The sequence below is a fragment of the Macaca nemestrina genome, chromosome 1 (genome assembly GCF_043159975.1).
Source record: "Macaca nemestrina isolate mMacNem1 chromosome 1, mMacNem.hap1, whole genome shotgun sequence".
In the NCBI taxonomy this organism is placed as follows: Eukaryota; Metazoa; Chordata; class Mammalia; order Primates; family Cercopithecidae; genus Macaca; species Macaca nemestrina.
Genome location: NC_092125.1, coordinates 151,131,941 through 151,138,209, shown reverse-complemented (window position 1 = coordinate 151,138,209; position 6,269 = coordinate 151,131,941).

Genomic DNA, 6,269 nt, shown 5'->3' with positions numbered 1-6,269 from the left:
GGAGGAAGACTTGAACCCAGGAGGTCAAGGTTGCAGTGCACTGTGATCACACCACTGCACTCCAGCCTGGGTGACAGAGTAAGACCTTGTCTGAAAAAAGAAAAAAAAAATTAATTCCTAGCTGCTAAGGTTCCCTATCATCCAATATCTTTAATGTTTGTATACTGCTTATTATGTGTGATCATAAATGTTGTATGCATTTCTAGTTTCTGAAAGTTACTGGCATGCTATGATTTGGATAAATAGGCTTTCTTTTTAAAATTTTTTACAAACATATTTAGGAGGTACGAGTGCAGATTTCTTTCATGCATATATTGCATCCTGTTGAAGTCTGGCCTTTTAGTGTGCCCATCACCCAAGAAATGAACGTTGTACCAAATAGATAATTTTTCAGGCTTTCCCCCACTCTCACCCTCCCATGCTTTGTAGTCTCCACTCTGTGTACCCATTATTTAGCTCTCACTTATAAGTAAGAACACATGGTATTTGACTTTCTGTTTCTGAATTATTTCACTAACAATAATAGCTTAAAATTCCATCCATGTTGTTGTAAAAGACATGATTTCAATCCTATTTATGGCTGAGTAGTATTCTGTGATATATATATATATCAAAATGTGATATATATATATATATATACACACATATATATGTATATGTGTGTGTGTATATATATATACTTTTCTTTACAGATGAATAGACTTGCTTCTATATTAGTCTCTTAGCCTAACCCTCCTATCATTCAGTTTGTTTTTTTTTTTTTGTATTTTGCTTGTCTAGTCCTACAAGTTCTTTTTTAATAAATACTAAGATCATAGAGGCCTGCCACACGGCAGAGCCAGGAGTGTTACTGCTGGCTGATGAAGATAAAGGAAATAAAAATGGAGGCTGTTTCTTTGTTACTGGGACATAGAACTGTTGTTCCTGCTCTATGAGCCCCTGCTGAACTGGGAGTTCTGGGTCACCACGTCCCTCCATGGTCATGGCATATCTGGGAACATTCTCGCCACATTTTAGGCCATACATTTTTTAAGTGTTTCTATTGCAGGTTATTTTGCCATATATGACAAAATAGTCTGTTTATTAATTTGTCAAAAGAAAGTTCATTACATGGTGAAAATCTGCATTTCATTCTACCTCACAACTTTCCTCCCAGGTGTCAATAGCACTATCTATTGCATAGGTGAGAAGCCCAGGATCGAACAGGAGAAATGACGGGCTCACAGATCACTTTGTTGAGAGAGCTGGGCACAAGGTCTGGGCTTCCTGCCTCTGGCTTTTGTTGCAGTGTGATGTTATAGCATGATGTGAAATTTTATTTGAAGTGTTATCTTTGTGCTTACACATGTCTCCGTCGATTATCTTCTCCAGCCCTAACCTGAAGTGGGGTCACTCAACCCCATTTACTACATCAGACAAAAAGTGTTGGGGCAAGACATTCTTCTCTGTTTCCTGACCACCCTGACTACTGCAAAACTCTACTGCTCTTGAGAGCTCTTGAGAGTTCATGAGAATCTGCTCTCTGACCCTCTAGGGAAAAGAATCAGGGTTAATATTTTTACTAAAAACTCTTGCCATTCTTCTTTATTCTGCGTGAAAGGTCACTTCTAATGAAATGTGAATATAAGAGAAGATACATTTTGAAGGTGGTAAAATAGCCTTGAGCTGCAGAGAAAACTGTAACACCATTAACACTAGTAGTGCAAATTATTTATTCTTTTTCTACAATCTTAACCTACCTTAACTCTAAGGGCCCTCACTTCCATGTCATTGTACTACTTTTGTTCATCTCATGCCAGAGATCAGTGTTATTAAACTCACTGTGAAATGTAAAATCTAGAATTTCTGTAATTGGATTCAAATGATAAGACTATCTCCTCTAGTGCTTCATTTGACCTTTCCACTATCGCTGGCCATTAATGAATCAAAATAAGCAAGTATTTTTGAGCTCCAGTGAAGTTCTCAGACTGTGATAGGGTACACAAAAGAAGCATAAGACTGTGACTGCCCTTAAGAAATTTACAATCTGAGTTGGAAGACCAGAAAAATTTTTTAAAAAGATCCGACAGCAGGATATGCAGTAACCCAGGTATAAGACAGTAAACACTGTAAGTGCCTAAAGATACCGAGGAAATGTGTGTAAGAGGGAACAGAGTGTATAAGACAGAACAGAGTGTATAAGGGAGAACAGGCAACCTACAGAATGGAAGAAATTTTTGCTATCTATCCATCTGACAAAGGGCTAATATCCAGAACCTACAAGGAACTTAAACAGATTTACAAGAAAAAAACAAACAACCCATCAAAAAGTGGGTGAAGGATGTGAACAGACACTTCTCAAAAGAAGACATTTATGCAGCCAACAAACATGAAAAAAAGTTCATCATCACTGGTCATTAGAGAAATGCAAATCAAAACCACAATAAGATAACATCTCACGCCAGTTAGAATGGTGATCATTAAAAAGTCAGGAAACCACAGGTGCTGGAGAGGCTGTGGAGAAATAGGAATGCTTTTACAGTGTTGGTAGGTGTGTACATTAGTTCAACCATTGTGGAAGACAGTGTGGTGATTCCTCAAGGATCTAGATCCAGAAATACCATTTGACCCAGCCATCCCATTACTGAGTATATACCCAAAGGATTATAAATCATTCTACTATAAAGACATATGCCCACATATGTTTATTGCAGCACTGTTCACAATAGCAAAGACTGGGAACCAACCCAAATGCCCATCAATGACAGATTAGACAACGAAAATGTGGCACATACATACCATGGAATACCATGCAGACATAAAAAAGGATGAGTTCATGTCCTTTGCATGGACATGGATGAAGCTGGAAACTATCATTCTCAGCAAACTAATAGAGGAACAGAAAACCAAACACCGCATATTCTCACTCATAAGTGGGAGTTGAACAATGAGAACACGTGGACACAGGGAGGGGAACATCATGCATCAGGGCCTGTCCGTGGGTGGGGGGCTAGGGAGGGATAGCACTAGGAGAAATACCTAATGTAGATGACGGGTTGATGGATGCAGCAAGCAACCATGGCACGTGTATACCTATGTAACAACCTGCACATTCTGCATATGTATCCCAGAACTTAAAGTGTAATTTAAAAAATCATTAAAAAGAGAGAAATATTGAAGGAAATATGGCAGTGATCAGAGATTGAGGATATGGTGATGAAGGAAAAGGAAGAATGAGTTCCTTACAAAATTTCTGCCCTGAGAGATTGCAATTTTAGTGGCACTGGAATATGAATAAAAAGGGGTGGGGTCAAGTTCTTTATTTGAGAGCCTGCAGGCTGATAAAAGGATTACTGTGTGTTCCCAGTTATCCCAATGTCTAGATTTTCTTTAGAGTTATGTGGCCTTCACAGAAGACACTCCTCAGAAAATTGCTATTGGCCCAAGGGCTCTAACCAGTGTATTCTTACCAATAAGTATGAGAAGGAGCAAAGTAAGCAAATACAGATTTTTCTCTCTGACTGTCTTTATTAATGGCCTTCTAATTTGATGGCAGCACTGATTAAAATTGTCAATAGCTTTGAAATAAGAAACATTTCCCATTTGTTAGGGAAGAAGATTGATTTACATAATGATTCCTATCCATCTGGACAAAAAAGGGGAAAAGCTACATTTAAAATGTCTATAGAGAAACTAAACATATAATTCTAGAAACCAGCATTTGAGCATTCAAAAGACATAGCACAATTCTATACATGTCCTTCAAAATTTTTATAAGTTCTCAGATATATATTGGTAGCATACTTCAAAAAAATGTAGACCACTCTTAGTCAATGGACAAAAGTTTCACTGATGAACTGAAGAGAGACGGTCTTATGCTTGTAGTAATAATACAGGACTTTGTACTTCTGATAATCCTTTCATCTGAGAAGCTCAAGGCACATTAAAGGAAAAATAGAAACAGGAGAAATGGGAGCAATAATAGCACAGTTAAAGCAAGGGTAGAAATATTCTGTATAGATCAAGGTCAAGAATTTCCAAAATGGTTCAGTCATGTAACTGCATCGTTCCTGATCTCATACACAAATGTAGCAGCCCCTGCAGATTTGCAGGAGAAAACAGCATAGAAATTGAAACTACAAAAATATTCCCCCAAAGAACTTCAATCTCACTACAACTCTTTAGGGCAGAATTTTATAATATCTTTTGAACCCTAGTATAATATCTTGTCTATTCACAAGTAAACTGTTAGATATTGGTGTCCAAAAAGTAACAAGAAAGAAATCTACATTGAATTAACATGATTTAGCACTATATTCTCCATGAGGCTGACTACACAGAAAAACAGAATTTAGCCACAAAGGATAGAGGTGATTTCCCAAAGTGTCCTATGAGTCCCTGTGAAAGTGACAATGATTGTACTTAGTGAAATACTTAGAAAAGACTGTCCACACTTATCCCTTGTGGAAATTCAATATATATACTCAAACCGTTATATGTCCTCCCCAGTCCTCTTTCCTCCCATCAAACACTTAGTAATGTTTTTTGAGACACCTGTGGTTTTCAGAACACAGTTTGGGAAAAGTGACACACTGGGAGTAAAATTCCTCCAGGCGTTAAAAGATCTGGTTCCGATGTCACCTGCTAGATATATGACCACAGATAAACCTTTTCGGCTTTCTAAGCCTCAGTTTATTTGCCAATAAAGTGAGGATTTTGAAGTAGACGGCGTAATCAGTAGTTTTTTTTGGCAATAAAATTCTGTGATTCTCTTTGAAGCGTTCATTTCCAGCTTAACATCTGTAAATACACCATATGGACCTGATGCTAAATTCACAATAATTTATAGCAAACTTAAGTTCGTAAGAAAAGAAGTATGAGTATAATGACCTAGACTTCCCTATACACCCTTGTTCAGGTAAAATTTCTTTCTTTTACAAGGGCAGAGGTAATAGGTTGCTTTGATCCCTCATGAGCACCTTATTAAATATAGTTTCTAAAACAATAAAATGATATACAAATTTAATGAGGTGCAATCTCTAGATGACGGCATTTTTCCTGGAACACCAATATGTTCAACTTAAAGAGCATCTCCAGTAGTTAGCCCTCTCTATTTAATTTCTAGGTGGCAACAGTGAAGCTGCTCTCTCATTCATCATAGTGTTGAGAGCACATGGCATTTGTCTTTACTGGAAAAGCTGCTCTGGAATATGGTAATGCTCAGAGACCCTGAGTGCCTGCCTTACTGCTTCAGCTCCTTCTTCTGCTCAGTCATCCAGGGTGAGAGATCGTGCTCAGAGTTGTAAAATCAAGGAGAAAATCCACTCAAACGATCTTTTGGAACCACTGAAATAGAAAGCTGAAATAGAAATCTAAAATAGAAACTTCCAAAGACTTTTCCTGGGATGTTTCACTGACCCATTGAAAAAACACCCGTATGTTTCTGCTCTATCTAGATGGCGTGTAGTCTACTAGAATGGCTTCTAAACCTGGCTGCACCTTGAATCACCTGAGAACTTTTAAAATGAAGTTCTAGGTTGCTGTACTCCAGCAGGAACTATGGAACCATTATGTATGAGGGTGAGACCCAAGAATTTAGTTTGTGGAGCTTATCCAGTCTGTCTGGCACCAGCATGCTGACTACAGCATGGCAGAAAAATGGAGCACCTTATATTGCAAGAGGTGATCCCCTTAGAAATAGCGATATTCCTACTCAGTTTGGAGAAGTGTGCAAATTCTGTGTGTCATTTAAGACAGCTGCTGCCAATCCATGGTCAGCTATGGATATTGTGGCCTGTTTAATTAGCTAGTTGTCATCATGGATGATCAATGATATTTTCTTTTAAATGAAGCATCTTTGGCCATTTGTATAATATCATTTGCAACCACAGTTTACTCACTTGTTAGAGAAAATGCTGTATTTTGCAAAACGAAAACTAACATCCTTACATATAAGTGTACAGACTGAAAGTAAATGAGGTGTACAAAAAGGCAAGAAGGGAAAAGATTAAAGTTTCTTTGACATGAATGGATTATATGCTCTTGGATAACTGAATTGCACTTCTCTGATCCTCGGTATCTTTATCAGTAAAGGGACAGCCAGGAAGAAAGTGTGAGAGAGGATTGTAGTTGCTACTTCAAAAGGGAGGGAACAGCAAATATTTATTGAGTGCATATAATAGTATAACAGACCCATTGTTTGGTGTCTCTAGAGGTACCAACTCATAATCTTTACAATGGCATCAAAATTTTTGTAATAGTCTCATTAATACCGACGAGTAAAGGGCTAA